This window comes from Pongo abelii, chromosome 16 (genome assembly GCF_028885655.2).
Source record: "Pongo abelii isolate AG06213 chromosome 16, NHGRI_mPonAbe1-v2.0_pri, whole genome shotgun sequence".
In the NCBI taxonomy this organism is placed as follows: domain Eukaryota; kingdom Metazoa; phylum Chordata; class Mammalia; order Primates; family Hominidae; genus Pongo; species Pongo abelii.
The window spans coordinates 28,585,012-28,603,410 of record NC_072001.2 but is presented as its reverse complement, the minus strand read 5'-3'; the positions used below and the strand labels follow the sequence as shown (position 1 = coordinate 28,603,410).

At 42.1% G+C, this 18,399-nt stretch overlaps 1 long non-coding RNA gene across 2 annotated transcripts in view; it reads left to right on the top strand.

Annotated features, from left to right (window-relative positions):
* LOC134760253 (uncharacterized) overlaps window positions 1-18,399 on the top strand; it is a 118,747-nt gene that overhangs the window by 56,324 nt on the left and 44,024 nt on the right. For both annotated transcript variants that reach the window (XR_010137432.1, XR_010137431.1), the window contains one exon: window positions 9,250-9,387. This is a non-coding gene — a long non-coding RNA (uncharacterized LOC134760253). The remainder of the gene's footprint in view (window positions 1-9,249; window positions 9,388-18,399) is intronic.

Below are 18,399 nucleotides of genomic sequence, written 5' to 3'. Positions count from 1 at the left end.
ATCCATGGTAGAGACACTGTCTTTAAGGGTCAACCAGGTCTCCGTACAGAGGAGACTGTCAAGACTGAAATAGGCTTGGCAGAATGTATTCCAAGCACAGGGACAATCCATGCCAATCTAGGAAAATGGGGCCTTGTCTTGTCTAAATGTCTTGCCCAACACCTGGTTTACAGACGGATCAGCCTCTGTGACCCAAGGCCAGACCCAGTGGACAAAGCAGCGCTCAGACACCAGGACCACACAATCCTGAAGGAGGCAGGTCAATTACTGTCTGCACAACATGCAGAACTGATTGCAGGTATTCTAGCAGTCAGACACTCAGTATCAGAAAATCAAAATAAAATTTACATTTTCGCAGACTCATGACAGTTCCAAATGGCATAACCCGGTGATTACAAACATGGAAACAAAATAATTTTAAAAATAATTCTAAAAGTGTATGGTCCAAATTTTATTGGGAGGAACTATGTGAATTATGAAACAGAATTATGATATTCTTATATTGGTGCAGCAAAAAGATGATTCAGAAACCACAAAATCATATAACCATGTAGATGCATTATCAGAAATCATAACCATTAACACACAAAACATACCCCAATTAAAGCTACACAAAAAATCAGAAAACTCATGATATTCAGTACTACATCTTCAACTCAAAAGAAAATGAGACAAGGAATGGGAAATACCACAAGTACCAAACAATTATAATTAAATAGGGAGATGACTTTAAAGTTAAACGACACCAAAAGCAGCTGACACCCCATAAACACAACTATAACTACATAAGGAAAAAAGAGATTAGGCTCATGCTCAGTGTACAGGTGGCCATGAGAAACTGAAAGCAAGGTGGCACCAAAATTCAAAAGGCCAAAGCTAATTGTGAGCAATGTAAAGCTGATCTAAAGTAGAGCTATTCTACATCCATAGATAGGTATGAACCTAGCACCTTCAACTTGTGCTTCCAGGTAGATATTATAGGATCATTAAATTATCCCAGCCATAAAAATATGCAGTAACAATGGTTGATACATATGCAGAGATTAACCTAATAATAGTGGTTAGCCATCCATCTGCCAAATGTACCATCTCAGCCTTAGAATATATGATAGCTCACTATGGAATCCTAAAATAATTGAAAGTGATAAGGGAACTCATTTTGCATGAAGAATTACACAGGCATTGGCAGATAAAATGGGATATAGAATGGACTTTTCACCCACTCTATAGTCCCATAGGAGCAGGATATATCGAGAGATTTAATTGACTACTATAAAAATAATTTAAAACTTTGGATAAAATAATTACATTTCAACAACTTGTTAGCCTGACACGTTTTAATGTAAATCAACAAGAAAGTCAATAAGAGCAACTTCCACTCTTAATTTAATCAGATAACTTTAAGCCTCTTAAAGGATAAGGAAGAAAATGACACAACCATTATACCTTACAAAGTAAGCACTAGGCTTAATGACACCACTGTCTCCCATGAGGGCATGGTGGCCAATGGACATGCAAATACTTATTGGACTGCAGGAAAAGAGGAGAGTTACAATTACACACAATCGCCAAACTTATTCCAAATTGTCGCTAGACCTAGATTTGTTGCCACACTTTCTGCAGAATGGGTACTATGCTTTTTTCTAGTTATTGGTATTAATATAATTGAAACTGTATTCAATTTAATCTGATTTTACTTGCCACTAACCTAATATGTTCACATCACGATTGCAAGAACAGCACCAAAAGGATGGTGACAAAGCATTCATGAGAAGTTGCCCCCATGATCCAATCACCTCCCAGCAGGCCCCACCTCCAACATTGGGGATTATAATTTGACATGAGATTTGTTGTTGACACAGATCAAAACCATATCATTCCACTCCTGGATCCCCAGTCTCATGTTCTCACTTTGCAAAATACAATTTTGCCTTCCTAACATTCCTGCAAAGTCTTAACTCATTCCAGCATTAACTCAGAAGTTCAAAGTCTCCTCTGGGACAAGGCTAGTCCCTTTCACCTATGATCCTGTAAAATCAAAAACGATTTAGGCCAGGCATAGTGGCTAATGCCTCTAATCCCAGCACTTTGGGAGGCCAAGGTGGGCAGATCACTTGAGGTCAGGGGTTCGAGACTAGCCTGGTCAACATAGTGAAACCCTGTCTCTACCAAAAAAAAAAAAAATTAGCCAGGCATGGTGGCACACACCTGTAATCCCAGCTACTCAGGAGGCTGAGACATGAGAGTTGCTTGAACCCAGGAGGCAGAGGTTGCAGTGAGCCAAGATCACGCCACTGCACTCCAGCCTGGGCAGACAGAGTGAGATTCTGTGTCAAAAAACAAACAAACAAACAAAAAACCTAGCTAGTTACTTCCAGGATACAGTGGAACTATAGGCATTTGGTAAACATTCCTGTTCCAAAAGGGAGAAATCAGCCAAAAGAAAGAGGGTATAGGCCCCATGAAAGTCTGAAACCCAACAGGGTAGTCATTAAATCTTAAAGCTCAAAAATAATATCCTTTGACTCCAGGTCTCATATCCAAGGCACACTGATACAAGGGATGGGCTCCCAAGGCCTTTCACAGCCATGCCCCTGTGGCTTTGCAAGGTTTAGCCACTGTGGCTGCTCTCGTGGACTGGTGTTGAGTGCCTGTGGCTTTTCCAGGCACAACGTGCAAGCTTCAGTGGGCCTACCATTTCAGAGTCTGGAGGACTGTGGCCCCCTTCTCAAGATTCCACTAGGCAGGGACTCTGCATGTGGACTCCAACCCAACATATCATGTCTGCACTACCCTAGTGGTGGTTCTCCATGAGGGTTCTGCCCCTGCAGTAATCTTCTGCCTGGACACCCAGACTTTTCCATATATTCCATACATCCTCTGAAACCTAGGTGGAGGCTGCCAAGCCTCAGCTCTTGCACTCTGTGTACCTGCAGGCTTAGCACCATGTGGAAGCCACCAAGGCTTATAGCTCACACCCTCTGAAGCAGTGGCTTTACTTTTCTACCATATGAGTAGGCTGCAAATTTTCCAAACTTTTACACTCTGCTTCCCCTTTAAATATAAGTTCCAGTGTTAGGTCATTTTTTGCTCACGCACATAGGCACAGGCTGTTAGAAGCAGGCAGGCCTCATGTTGAATGCATTGCTACTTAGAAATGTATTCCACCAGATACACTAAATCATCATTCTTAAGTTCAATGTTTCACAGATCCCTAGGGCCAGGACACAATGTGGCCAAGTTCTTTGCTAAGGCATAACAAAAGTGATTTTTGCTTCAGTTCCCAATAAGTTATTCATTTCCACCTGAGATCTCATTAGCCTGGCCATCTCTGTTCATATGACTATCAGCATTTGGGTCACAATCATTCAAGTCTCTAAGAAGTTTCCAATTTTCCCTTATTTTTCTGTATTCTTCTGAGTCCTCTAAAGTCTTCCAACCTTTGCCCATTACCCAGTTCCAAAGCTGTTTCCATATTTTCAGGTATTTTTATGGCAACGTCCCACTCCCCAGTAACAATTTTTATCTTAGTTCATTCTCACATTGACATAAAGAGGCTGGGTAATTTATAAAGAAGAAAGGTTTAATTGGCTTATGGTTCAAGTTGTGGCTTCTGCTTTTGGTGAGGCTTCAGGAAGCTTCCAATCATGGCAGAAGGCAAAGGAGGAATAGGCATCATACATGGTCAGAGAAGGAGCAAGGGGTAGAGAAGGGGAGATGCTCCATATCTCATGATAAGTCACTGTCACAAGAACAGCACCAAGGGGATGATGCTAAACCATTCATGAGAAACCACCTCCATGATCTAATCACCTCCAGCCATTCCCCATCTCCAACATTGGGGATTACAATTCAACATGACATTTTGCGAGGTTACAGATCCAAATTATATCACAATCTTGTTTCTTTCCATGAAACAACTTCTAAATTTGTGTGGTTTTTCTTTTTTATTATTATTATTATTATACTTTAAATTTTAAGGTACATGTGCACAATGTGCAGGTTAGTTACATATGTATACATGTGTCATGCTGGTGTGCTGCACCCATTAACTCGTCATTTAGCATTAGGTATATCTCCTAAAGCTATCCCTCCCCCCTCCCCCCACCCCACAACAGTCCCCAGAGTGTGATGTTCCCCTTCCTGTGTCCAAGTGTTCTCATTGTTCAATTCCCACCTATGAGTGAGAATATGCGGTGTTTGGTTTTTTGTTCTTGTGTCATTTTTCATATGGTTTTCCACATCCCAACTTCCTTCAGCTCAGCTCTGATTTTGGTTATTTTTTGTCTTCTCCTAGCTGTGGGGTTGATTGTCCTTGTTTCCCTAGTGCCTCTAAGAGTGATATTAGATTGTTAATTTGAGATATTTCTAACTTTTTGATGTGGGTGTTTAATGTTATAAACTTATCCCTTAATGCTGCTTTATCTGTGTCCCAGAGATTCTGGTATGTTGTATATTTGCTGTCATTAGTTTCAAAGAATTTCTTGATTTCTGCCTTAATTTCTTTATTTACCCAAAAATCATTCAGAAGAAGGTTGCTTAATTTCCATGTAACTGTATGGTTTTGAGTGATTTTCTTGGTATTGGTTTCTATTTGGAGAATATGGTTTGTATAATTTCAGTTTTGTTAATTTGCTGAGGATTGTTTTATCTCTGAGTGTATGTTCAATTTTAGGGTATGTGCCATGTGTTCAGAAGAATGTATATTCTGTTGTTTTGGGGTGAAGTGTTCCTTAGATGTTCATTAGGTCTATTTGGTTAAGTGTCAACTTCAGGTCATAAATATCTTCATCAGTTTTCCAAGTTGATGGTCTGTCTAATACTGTCAGTGGGGTTTGGAAGTCTGCAGCTATTATTTTGTGATTATCAAAGTGTCTTCTAGGTCTCTAAGAACTTGTTTTATGAATCTGCATGCTTCAGTGTTAGGTGCATATATATTTGTCATAGTTAGATCTTCTTGTTAAATGGAACCCTTTACCCTTTCTTTGTCTTTTTATCTTTATTTTTTTAGTCTTTTTGTTGCCTGAAATTAGAATAGTAACCTCCGCTTTTTTCTATTTTCCATTTGCTTGGTAGATTTTTCTTCATCCCTTTACTTTGAGCCTGAGTGTCAGTACGTATGAAGTGGATCTCTTGAAGCCAGCATACAGTTGAGTCTTGCTTCTGTACTGAACCTGCCACTCTGTACTTTTTAATTAGGGAATTTAGCCTGTTCACATTCAAGATTAATATTGATATGTATAGATTTAATCCCGTGATTGTGTTACCTGGTTATTATGCAGACTTTTTTTGTATGGTTACTTTATAGTGTTAATGCTTTATGCACTTAAGTGTGTTTCTGTAGTGACTGGTAATGGCCTTGCCATATTTAGCACTCACATTGGGTCTCTTGTAAGGCAGGTCTGGTGGCAATGAATTACCTTAGCATTTGCTTGTCTGAAAATAATCTCATTTCTCCTTCACTTCTGAAGCTTAGTTTGATCGGATGTGAAATTCCTGGTTGAAATGTTTTTCTTTAAGAATGCTAAATATACAGCCTGCCCCACCCCGTCACCCCCACTTCCTGCAGTATCTTCAGGCTTGTAAGGTTTCTGCTGAAAGGTCGACTGTTAATGTGATAATGTTCCCTTTTGTGGGTAACCTGCACCTTCTCTCTAGTTGCCTTTAACATTGTTTCTTTCATTTCAACTTTGGAGAATCTGTTGACTAAGTGTCTTAGGGATGGTCGTCTTGTGTAGTATCTGACAGAATTTCTCTGAATTTCCTGAATTTGAATGTTGGTCTCTCTAACAAGCTTGGGAAAAGTTTCTTGGATAATATTCTGGAATATTTTCCAAGTGGCTTTCTTTCACTGCTTCTCTTTCAGGGACACCAATAAGCCATAATTTGGTCTCTATACATAATCTCATATTTCTTGGAGGTTTTGTGTATTATTCTTTCACCTTTTTAAAAATTTTCATCTGAGGTATTTCGGAGAACCAGTCTTTGAGCTCTGAGATTCTTTATTTATTTTTGTTTTTTGAGATGGAGTTTTGCTCTGTCGCCCAGGCTTGAGGGCAGTTACGCGATCTCGGCTCACTGCAAACTCCGCCTCCCAGGTTCACACCATTCTCCTGCCTCAACCTCCTGAGTAGCTGGGACTACAGGCACCCGCCACCATGCCCAGCTAATTTTTTGTATTTTTAGCAGAGACAGGGTTTCCCTGTGTTAGTCAGGATGGTCTCGATCTCCTGGCCTCGTGATCCACCCGCTTTGGCCTCCCAAAGTGCTGGGATTACAGGCGTGAGCCACCGCGCCCAGCCTCTGAGATTCTTTTCTGTGCTTGGTTGATTCTCCTGTTAATAGTGGCCATTATATTCTGAAATTCTTGAAGTGATTTTTTTCAGCTCTATCAAATGAGTTTTGTTATGTCTTAAAATGCCAATTTTGTCTTTTATCTTTTGTATCATTTTATTTTATACCTTAGAAACCTTGGACTGGGTTTTGACTTTCTTCTGAATATTGATTATCTTTGTTCCTATCCATGTTCTGAATTCTATTTCTGTCATTTCAGCCATTTCAACCTGGTTAAGAACCATTATTTGGGAAGTGGGCTGATGTTCCTTCAGTCTTTGTAATTATTGTCCTTTGGATGAGTTATTTTGCTTTTATCTTCTTTGATGCCCCTGGGGATTTGATCGTGGTATATGGTGGGTTAAGTCAATTGGCTTTATTTCTGGAAGATTTTAGGCTGAGTTCAGTACTCCTGGGATGTGTGCTGTAGCTCTGTGAGGCTGATATCCAGCCTCCAGCTTTGTTCTCTGTCCTGTCAAAGTTAGGAACCTGCTGCACTGGAAGGGCAAGATATTTACGAACGACTGGCCAGAACACTCCGATGGGTGGTGCTGGCTAAAGCACTCTATCAGGGTGGCGATGGTAGAATCCATGCTCATTTGCACATGTCAGCAGCAGTGGCAGCACACTGAAGAGCACATACCTCAGCTGGGATAGGGCACTGGTGGTTGCTGGACTGCTGGCCCCCATGGGTACATTCACACCAGCAACAGCGACACAGTCAGGGGGAGGCAGGGAGTGCACTCATGCCAGCAGCAGTGGCCCAGAGAGGTGCATGTGCACACACGGGCAGGTGGAGGAGAGAAGGTGAGGTCTGTCCACATGCACACGTGTGCTGGCAAAGTGGTAGCAAGGTGACTGTGGGCAAGTGCATGCCAGCAAAGTGGCATGGGGGAGGCTGTAGTCAGGCTTGGGTGTGGGTGGACTGGTTGTATGTCAACAGGGACCACTCTGCTGGAACTCCCTGACAGTCTAGCACAGGCTGCAGTGAAGCAGGTATGATGTGGGCCCCTGGGAGACAGCTTAGTTAGGCATGTGAGGCTGCACTGCAAGCGAGTGCAGCCAAGCTGGGGCTCTAGGAGAAGCCAGCAGATAGGGGTCACTGAGATTGGAATAGCCCCATCTCACAGGCAAGATAACCCTAGTGTGTTCAAGTCCAACAGTTAACCTAAGACTGAAGTCTCCTAGGGGAGCACGGTGAGCCTTGGGTAATGGACATCCCTGCTTGTGCTCCACTACAGACATTCCAGCAACAAACCCTCTGGGTTCTACACAGGCTGGAGTCCTACCCTTATTACCTCTCTAAACAGCTCTCCCTGCAAGCTCTAGTGTCCTTGGTGGTCATGGGGTGCTGCCAGGATTCCAGATGGCCATGGTAAGAGTAGATCACTCCTTGCCTGTTCAACTCACCCCTTCCTCAGAAATCACTGGGGGCCAGGAATGAGGCCCAGTGTACAGTTGCCTTGTACAGGGTTCCCAGCTATATTAAGTGGAATTGTTTTTTGAGTTTCATTTTTCAGCTGATTTGCAGTATAATAGAATGCATTTGTTTTTTATTGACCTTGTGTACTACATTACTGAATTTCATGTTCTAATCTTTTATTAGTGGATTCCTTAGGATTTTGTATATACTAGATCATTTTACTGGCACATAGAGACAGTTTGATTTCTTTTATTTCGTTTTTAATATGGAGTTTTGCTCTGTTGCCCAGGCTGGAGTGCAGTGGCACGATCTCGGCTCACTGCAACCTCCACCTCCTAGGTTCAAGTGATTTTCCTGCCTCAGCCTCCCGAGTAGCTGGGGTTATAGGCCCCTGCTACCATGCCTGGCTAACTTTTGTATTTTTTTAGTAGAGACGGGATTTCACCATGCCAGTCCGGTCTGGAACTTCCGACTTCAGGTGATCCACCTGCCTCGGCTTCCCAAAGTGCTGGGATTACAGGCGTGAGCAACATCACCCAGCCTGATCCATTTATTTTAATTCTGATAGTGTTATATTTATTTTTCTAGCATAACTTATTGACTATATCCTCAATTACACTTTATAATAGAATGGTGGTAGTGGATAAACTTGTTGAGTTTTTAATCTTGGAAAAATTACTGAGACTTTCTTAATACCATGTGTTGTTATGTGAGCTTTTCATGGATGTCTGTTTTCAAGTAAAGAACATTCCCTTTCATGCATAAGTTTTTCATGTTTTTACCATGAGTAAGTTTGGGATTTTTCAAATGCTTGTTACATATCCTTGGAGGTCATCATGAGGCTTTTGTTTTTCCATCTATTAATAAAATGTATTACACTAATTGTTTTTATATATTTCATCAAACTTACAATCCTGACATAAGTACCCTTAGTCAGAGTGTATAAATGTGTTTTAGGAACCTGAATTATTTGGTTATTTCTTTGAGGATTATTGCCTCAGTATTCATAAGACATATTGGTCTACAATTTTCCTTTCTTCTTCTTCTTTTTATTTATTTATTTATTTATTTATTTATTTATTTATTTATTTTTGAGATGGAGTCTCTCTCTGTTGCCCAGGATGGATGGAGTGCAGTGGTACAGTCTTGGCTCACTGCACACTCCGCCTTCTGGATTCAAGCAATTCTTTTGCTTCAGCCTCCTGAGTAGCTGGGATTACAGGAACCCGCCACCACACTCAGCTAATTTTTGTATTTTCAGTAGAGATGGGGTTTCACCATATTGGCCAGGCTGGTCCCAAATTCTTGACCTCAGATGATCCACCCACGTCAACATCCCAAAGTATTGGGATTACAGATGTGAGCCACCATGCCCAGCCTACAATTTTCCTTTCTTAAAATTCTGTGTCTAGTTGTAATATCAGAGTAATCTGCCTCATAGAATGCATTAGGCAGTAATCTCTCCTCTGTTGTTTTTATTTTCTTTTATGAAGAATTAATGAAGGATCATTATTAAGTTTTTAATGGGTCAAGAGAAAGTTACCACTGAAGTCTTCTCTACCTGGGCAACAATTGACTCCTAAGAACCACTATAAGCTTGGAAGATGATCCCTCCCCAGCTGATACTTCAGGTGAGTCCTCAGCAACATCTACGTCTGGATTCCTGACCCAGAGAAACTGTGAGTAATGTGTATGTGTGGTTTTTTTAGCCTCTGAGTTATGTGGTAACTGGCTATGGGGCAACAAATAAGTAATGCATCTGACAGTAAGTATAATGTGTTATCCTGGAGTGAATCCAAAAACTTAAAAATGACAACAGTAGAAAACCTGGTAAAATATGAATAAAGTCTGTACTTTAGTTAGTAGTTTTATACCTTTATCAATTTCCATGTTTTCATACATATTCTATCTATGGTTATATAAGATGTCAACATTAAAGGAAGTTGTAGGGTAGATGAAATCCTATATAATATTTTTTAACTTTCTATAAATATAAATTTATTTCAAAATTAAGGAATAGAGACATAATTCAAATATTTGACATCATAACTTGGTCTAAACTTAACTGACTCTTCCTGGAACCTTAACCTCTGGGTGCAAATATAGTAAACATTATAAATTATGAATTATATGAATTTATTTTTCATTTACTCTATTATTTAAGAAGTACCAAAGCCCATTTATTTTCTCAATTATCCAAAACTAGAGTTGGCCAGAGTAACAAGTGGGCAGAGCAGATTTTTTTTTTTTTTTTTTTTGAGACAGAGTCTCACTCTGTCACCCAGGCTGGAGTGCAGTGGCACGATCTCGGCTCACTGCAAGCTCCACCTCCCAGGTTCACGCCATTCGCCTGCCTCAGCCTCCCAAGTAGCTGGACTACAGGCGCCTGCCACCATGCCCGGCTAATTTTTTGTATTTTTTAGTACAGATGGGATTTCACTGTGTTAGCCAGGCTGGTCTCAATCTCCTGACCTCGTGATCCACCTGCCTCGGCCTCCCAAGGTGCTGGGATTACCGGCGTGAGCCACTGCGCCCGGCCCAGAGCAGAATATTTTATGAATACCATAATGCATCTACACTTGCCTTGACTATTTATGAAGTGGTTTGTATGATTATCATCTATATGATCATAAAGACAACTGAGAAAGAAAAATTTATAGTTATGCAACTTTTCTGGATTTAAGAATAGGATCTGGCCAGGCGTGGTAGCATGTGTCCGCAGTCCCCACTGCTACGAAGCGTGAGGCAGAAGGATCACTTGAGACCAGGTGTTTGAGGTCATAGTTTGCTATGGTTGCACCTGTGAATAGCCACTGCACTGCATCCTGGGCAAAATGGCATCACTCTGTCTCAAATAAATAAATATTTGAGTTGGACTGTAATTTTTAGGTATCTTTGTTCATATTTGATTAGGACTGGAATTCTCATGCTACAGATTTTTCTGTTTTTAGGAAGCTACCACTGCAATACAAACTTTCATGTAACTCAGTGCCATGTCTATCTTCCTCCTCAATGTATAACTTGAACTATAGACTAATTATCTCACCGTATTTGTTTTATTTCTGTCATTTCTTGTTTGCTTTTGAGGTTTCTCTCTGGATCATGGCTATAAACTATAGCCCTGCCCAACAAGACTCAAGGGTTTAGTACTGAATTTTCACGGTATGCTTTTCATGGGATGCTTATTTATGCTGGTGGATGGCCTAATGTCTAATTGTCTGACCTGTAACCAGGTTTCTCTCTCACAGAATACCCATTTATATTGGAATACATCCTTATGGCTCCTTTCTGACCCATGTTCAGTTTATCCCTACCAAAGTAGACACTCTTTAAGAGTACTGAGTGGGACAAAATCATGAGGTCCAAGTATGTTGGTCAAGTGAGACACCTAAGAGACAACACAACAAAAGGCATGAAATATCCCTCAGTTTATGACTAACGGATCCTGGAGAGAAGAGGGCAGCATTCTTTGGAGGGCCAATGGGAAGGGGAGAACTCTCTGAAACAAACACTCCCAAGCAGCAGGGGTCAAGGGGAGCAAAGAGAGAGAAAATGCATGATGGACCAGCAGGCTGAAGCATTTATTGGTGTATAATCTGTGTTTTTCAGAGATACAGAACCAATAGATGATGGATATAGATAGATAGATAGATAGATAGATAAGGCAATTTATTAGGCATGGGCTCATATGATTATAGAGGCTGAAAAGTCCCAAGGCAGGTCATCTGTAAGCTAAGACCCTGAGATGCTGGTAATGTGGCCCAGTCCAACATCACATCTTCAGAACCATGGAAGCCCTTGAGGTAATTCTCAATTTAAGGCCAAAAGCCTAAAAATCTGAGTAAGCCCTGAGTTTTAAGGGCAGACATCTTTGATTTCTGTTGTCGAAGGACAAGAAAAGAAATATCCCTCCTCCAGGAGAGAGAGACAGGAAAAAAATTTTGCCTTTTTGGTTGTATTTAGCCTCAAGGAGATTGGATGGTGCTTGTTTTTCTTGGTGGTGGATCTTTACCCCTCAGTCAAATGACACACACACCAAACTCACTCACAGACTCAGAAGTAATGTTTTACCAGTTCTCTTGGTATTTATTAATCCAGTCAATGTGATACATAAAATTAACCATCCCAAGCCCATCACTTTTCAACTTGGCACCTGATATTGTTTGGCTGTGTCCCCACCCAAGTCATCTTGAATTGTAGTTCCCATAATTCCCACATGCTGCAGGAAGGCCCCAGTGGGAGGTAATTGAATAATGGAGGCAGTTACCTCCATGCTGCTGTTCTCATGATAGTGAGTGATTTCTCACGAGATCTGATGGTTTTATAAGGGGCTTTCTCCCCATTTTCTTGGCACTTCTCCTTCCTGCCACCACGTGAAGAAAGACATGTTTGCTTTCCCTTCCACCATGATTATAAGTTTCCTGAGGCCTCCCCAGCCATGCCGAACAGTAAGTCAATTAAACTGCTTTCTGTTATAAGTTACCCAGTCTCAAGTATGTCTTTATTAGCAGTGTGAGATTGGACTAATACAGTAAATTGGTACCAGGAATGGGGTACTGCTATAAAGATACCCCAAAATATGGAAGTGACTTTGCAACTGGATAACAGGCAGAGGTTGAAACAGTTTGGAGGGCTTAGAAGAAGACAGGAAAATGTGGGAAAGTTTGGAGCTTTCTGGAGACTTGTTGAATGCCTTTGACCGAAATGATGTTAGTGATACAAACAATGAAGTCCAGGCTGAGGTGGTCTCAGATGGAGATGAGGAACTTGTTGGTTACTGAAGTAAAGGACACTCTTGCTATGCAAAGAGACTAGTGGCATTTTGCTCCTGCCCTAGAGATCTGTGGAACTTTGAACTTGAGAGAGATGATTTAGGCTATCTGGCAGAAGAAATTTATAAGCAGCAAAATGTTCAAGAGAAAACACAACATAAAAGTTTGGGAAACTTGCAGCCTGACAATGGGAAATAAAAGAAAAGCTGATTTTCTTGGGAGAAATTCAAGCCAGCTGCAGAAATTTGCATCAGTAATGAGGAGCCTAATGTTAATCACCATGACAATTGGGAAGTGTCTCTAGGGCATGTTAGAGAACTTTATGGCAGCCCCACCCATCACAGGTCTGGAGGCCTAGAGGGAAAAATGTTTCGTGGACTAGGCCCAGGCCCCCTGCTCTGTGCAGCCTCAGGACATGGTGCCCTGCATCCCATCTGCTTTGGCTCCAGCTGCTCCAGCTAAAAGGGGCCAAGGTACAGCTCAGGCCATTGGTTCAGAGGGTGCAAGCCCCAAACCTTGGTGATTTACACATGGTGTTGGGCCTGCAGGCACACAGAAGTCAAGAATTGAGGTTTGGGAACCTTTGCCTAGATTTCAGAGGATGTATGGAAATGCCTGGGTGTCCAGGTAGAAGTTTGACAGAGCCCTCATGGAGAACCTCTCCTAAGGCACTGAGGAAGGGAAATGTGGGGTTGGAGCCCCCACACAGAGTACCAACAGTGGCACTGCCTAGTGGAGCTGTGAGAAGAGGGCCAACATCCTCCAGACTCTAGAAAGGTAGATCCAATGACAGCTTGCACCGTGTCCCTGGAAAAGCCAGACACTCAATGCCAGCTGTGAAAGTAACTGGGAGGGGGGCTGTACCCTGCAAAGCCACAGGGGCAGAGCTGCTCCAGAGCATGCTCATCAGCATGAGCTGGATGTGAGACATGGAGTCAAAGGACATCATTTTGGAACTTTAAAGGTTAATGACTGCCTTCTTGGATTTTAACTTGCATGGGGCCAATAGCATCTTCATTTTGGCCAATTTCTCCCACTTGGAACAAGTGTATTTATCCAATGCCTGTACCCTCATTGTATCTAGGAAGTAACTAACTTACTTTTGATTTTATAGGCTCATAGGTGGAAGGGACTTGCCTTGTCACAGATGAGACTTTGGACTTGGACTTTTGGGTTAATCCTGGAATGAACTAAGACTTTCGGGGACTGTTCAAAAGGCATGATTGTGTTTTGAAATATGAGGACATGAAATTTGGGAGGGGCCAAGGCTGGAAAGATATGGTTTGGCTTTGTCCCCACCCAAATGTCATCTTGAATTGTAGTTCCCGTAAGCCCCACTGTCATGGGGCTTCTTGTGATAGTGAGTGAGTTCCCATGAGATATGGTGGTTTTAAAAGGGGCTTTCCCCCTTTTGCTCAGTACTTCTTTTTCCTGCCACCATGTGAGGAAGGATGTGTTTGCTTCCCCTTCTTCCGTGATTGTTAGTTACCTGAGGCCTCCCCAGCCACGCTGAACTGAGTCAATTAAACCTCTTTCCTTTATAAATCACCCAGTCTCAGGTATGTCTTTATTAGCAGCATGAGAATAGACTAATACAGCACCCATATCATTTCCTTAACTGAAAACTAATCTCCAAATGTGCTACCTCCTGAATATACTGGGGTGGAGGTTGGACCCCACAGTGCCTCAGGCAGCATCACCTTTATGGATTATCTTGGTGCAGTTCATTCGGCTGTTTTTACTGGTTGTACTAAAGGTTTCGCAGACAGGCATTACATAGTGTAGGTGACTTCACAATTCTGGGGTCCTGGTAGTGGTACTACTTCCTCTAGTCCACTAATCATTAACTTAGTGAGGAATGTCTGTGGTGACTTCATTTCCATGGCTTCACTAGGGATTTCCCTGATGGGAACTCTTTGTAGCAGCTCCAGGCCCACGTTGGCACTTGGCATTGCTCTATTAGGGGCTTTCTGCAGTGGCTCTGCCCTGTGACAAGTCTCAGCCTCAGTTCCCAGGCTTGCAAAGAAATCGAAAAAAAATTGTGGAGGCTGCCAAGCCTTCAAAGCTGTTGCTTTCTGTAAGCCTACAGAATTAGCACCACAGGGACATCTCCAAGGTTTAGGACTCGTGCATCCAAAAGCTGGGGCACAAGCCCCACCTGAGGCTACTTTACCCAAAACATCTGGAATGCAGGGAGCAGCATCCTGACTTGGCACAGGTCAGTGCCTTCGTTTGTCCACAGAAACCATCCTGTCCTCCAGAACCCCTGGGCCTGTGATGGGAGGGCAGCCTGAAAATGACTGAAATGCTGTGGGGCCTCCTTCCCATTGTCTTGACTATTAACACCTGGCTCCCATTTAGCCATGCTAATCTCTGGCAAGCTGTGGCTCTGCCACACACTTGGGTTTTTCTCCTGGAAATGCTCTTTTATTCTCTACCACATGGGCAGGCTACAACATTTTTAAATTGTTTTCTTGTCTTTTTTCTTTTCTCTATCAGTTCACATGAAGCATTTGGAAGTAAACACACGATGGACTGAACACTTTGCTGCTTAGAAACTTCTTCCAGATTCCCTAGTTCATCACTAAGTAGTTAGGCCTCTCACAAAGCCCTTGGTCATGGATACAGGTCAGCCGTTCTTTACCCAGTCAAAACAGGGATGGCCTTTACTCCAGTTACTAATATCTTGTTTCTTAGTTCCATCTGACATTTTGTCAGAATGGCCCTTATGTCAGTATTTCTATCAGCAGTGAGGACTAAAGTCTGATTTTTTTATCTAGCCCAAATTCCTATCTAAAAGGTCTGGGGAGTCATGGCCTACAAATTATAAATTCTCATCAGATGGGTTTTATTTGACCCTGTATATCGTAACTTACTTTCCAACCTGACTGTGGCATAATATTACAAAAGTAGGAAGAAAATCAAAATATTTTACTCCAAAAACATGTTTCTTTGTTGCATTTTGAAATGGTCCTGCAAGCCATCCTTTGTGGAGGAAAATTCACATCTGTAAAGAATCTCTATTAACATACCTAGACCTTTGTCTGTCAAGCCCTTCCAATTCTGAATAGATTAGGTAAGAGTGTAGCACCTTTTAAAGTGTCTGAATAGGAAACATTTGTCATCTATTATCTCTAAGTGCAATGGCTATGAGACTTCAAAAGAACCTTGGTCTCCAAAGTCTTTTGTCTTAACCTGAATATTTCCTTTTTATTGATCCCAGGTCCTTGGAAAAAACTCAACCAATTGTCAACCAGAAAATGCTAAAATTTATCTATAGCCTGTAACCCCACCCCCCACCCCCTATCCTGCTTCAAGCTGTCCCGCCTTTCTGGAACAAACCAATGTATTCCTTAAACATATTTGATTGCTGTCTCATGCTTCCCTAAAATGTATAAAACCAAGCTGCACCCCAACCACCTTGGGCACATGTTCTCAGGACCTCCTGAGGGCTGTGTCATGGGCCATGGTCACTCATATTTTGCTCAGAATAAATCTCTCTAAATATTTTACAGAGTTTGACTTTTTTCGTCAGCAGCAGTCTTGTCACAACCACTTGACCAATTTATAAGGACTCCCAAACTTTTCCTAGTCTTCTTGTATCTAACCCTTACAACAAAGTAGGTTTTATCTAGCCTGCTTCTCCAAAGTCTTCCAGCCTCTGCCCATTACCCATTTTCTGTATTAGTCTCTTTTCTGTTGCATATAATAGAATACAAAAAAATCTAGGTAACTTATGAAAACAGGAAATGTATTTCTTATGGTTATGAAGGCTAATAAGTCCAAGGTTGCGGGGCCACATTTGGTGAGAGCCTCTTGCTGGTGAGGACTCCCTAAAGAGTCCTGAGGTCGCATCATGCAGGTCTCACCTGGCTCAGGGCTGAGCATGGTAGGACCGATCTTTTTTCTTTTTATAAAGCCACCAGTTGCCCTGACCTGGTAACTCATTAATCCATTAACATATTAATCCATAAATAGATGTGTTACTGGGAAGTGTGGGGTCCTCACTTCCTGTCTTTTTACAGAAAAAAAATTAAGGCCAGAGAGGTAAGAAGTAACAAGATTTGGCCAGGTGCGGTGGCTCACGCCTGTAATATCAACACTTTGGGAGGCCAAGGCAGGTGGATCACGAGGTCAGGAGATCGAGACCATCCTGGCCAACATGGTGAAACCCTGTATCTACTGAAAATACAAAAATCAGCCAGGCATGGTGGTGTGTACCTGTCGTCCTAGCTACTCAGGAGGCTGAGGCAGGAAAATCACTTGAAAGCAGGAGGCGGAGGTTGCAGTGAGCCAAGATCCTGCCACTGCACTCCAGCCTGGGCAACAGAGCAAGACTCTGTATCAAAAAAAAAAAAAACAAAAAAGTAACAAGGTGTATTTAAAGCGGCAGTACACTCTGAAAGCTGAGAGTCAGGACAGGCTGCTAGAAAAAGGAGACAGTGAATATTAGTACTGGGGAAACTGCTTTATGGGGAGTCTTACATGATTATTCATGAAAGGTGTATAAAGGGCTGTTACCAGCAAGCATGTTTTGGGTGGTCTCCTGGGTGCACATGCCTTGTGGCCATACATGCTCGTACGTGTACGTGCATCGCATGTCACAATAGCATCTTAAATCTCCAGTCGGGGTGTATTTTTTACTATTATAATGAGCAAAAGGCCACTTTTAGGGTGAGCCAAGAGGGAAGCGCACATGCTTGCTACTGGGGAAAGTCCCCACTGAAGTTACCTCCCATTAGGTCCAGGTAAGTCCCAGTTTAGGGCCAGATAAGCCTAACCACAAGTCCAGAAGTGGCTATTGTTTTCTTCTGATTGACAGTGGGCACTGGTTGCTAGTGGAGTGAAGTTTCCAGGGCTTCCTTTGCCAGGACTGCACTTCTCAGGGCCACCTTTTCTGCTCATGTCTGTCCATCTTCCTAGTCTAACAGACGATCCACTTAGGAAAGCAGAACACTCATTATCCATCCAATCACCTCTTAAAGGTCCCACCACTTGATACTGCCACACTGGGGATTAACTTTTAAAATGAGTCTGGTGAAAGACAAATATTCCAGCCACAGCAGGTGCCAGCAGATCTCCTGTATTCTGGACATATTCTTCCATACCTTCATTGTGGAGTACTAGTTCAATTTTCCCCTAGTAGTCTGGATCAGTTACCCCAGCAAACACTACAACTCACTTCTTAACCTCTTATTTCATAACATGAGGAGCCCAGTGTGGCTGAATGGCAGTCTTAACATTCAGTTCAATGAACTAATTGGTGGGTCTTTAGTGGCAACATTCCTCTCTCTAGAATTAAGACCTCTAGGCCAGCAGAGCATATTGTTCCAGGAGCAGAAAGCAAATATTTCACTAGGGAGATATTAAGAGTAATATGAGTGGTGCCATTCTCATTTTTGTCCCTGGATTCCTAAATCTGTAATTCTGGTTTGGGGAGAAAGAGTATTATATAATGGTTGCTGATTCAGGGCATATACAGGATTCTAGAGAACCTTGCCCCATCCCTGAAAAGTATTGTTACCTAGAAGGTGCTAACTGTGAGTCCCAAAGGCTATTCCACCATTTATCAAGCTAGTTCCTTCAGGATTATGGGGAACACAGTAAGACCAGTGAGCTTCATGACCATAAGCCCACTGCTGCAATACTTTGGCTGTGATTTGAGTTCCTTAGAGTCAGTGTTGTGTGGAATACCATGATGATGAGTAAAGCATACTGTTAGTCCACAAATTATCGTTTTGGCAGAAATCTTGTGTTCAAGGAAGTAAAATCCACATCTAGAGTAAATGTCTATTCCAGTAAGGGCAAAACACTGCCCCTTTCTTGCTGAAAGATACCCAACATAATCATCCAAAAACTGGTAGTTTGCAG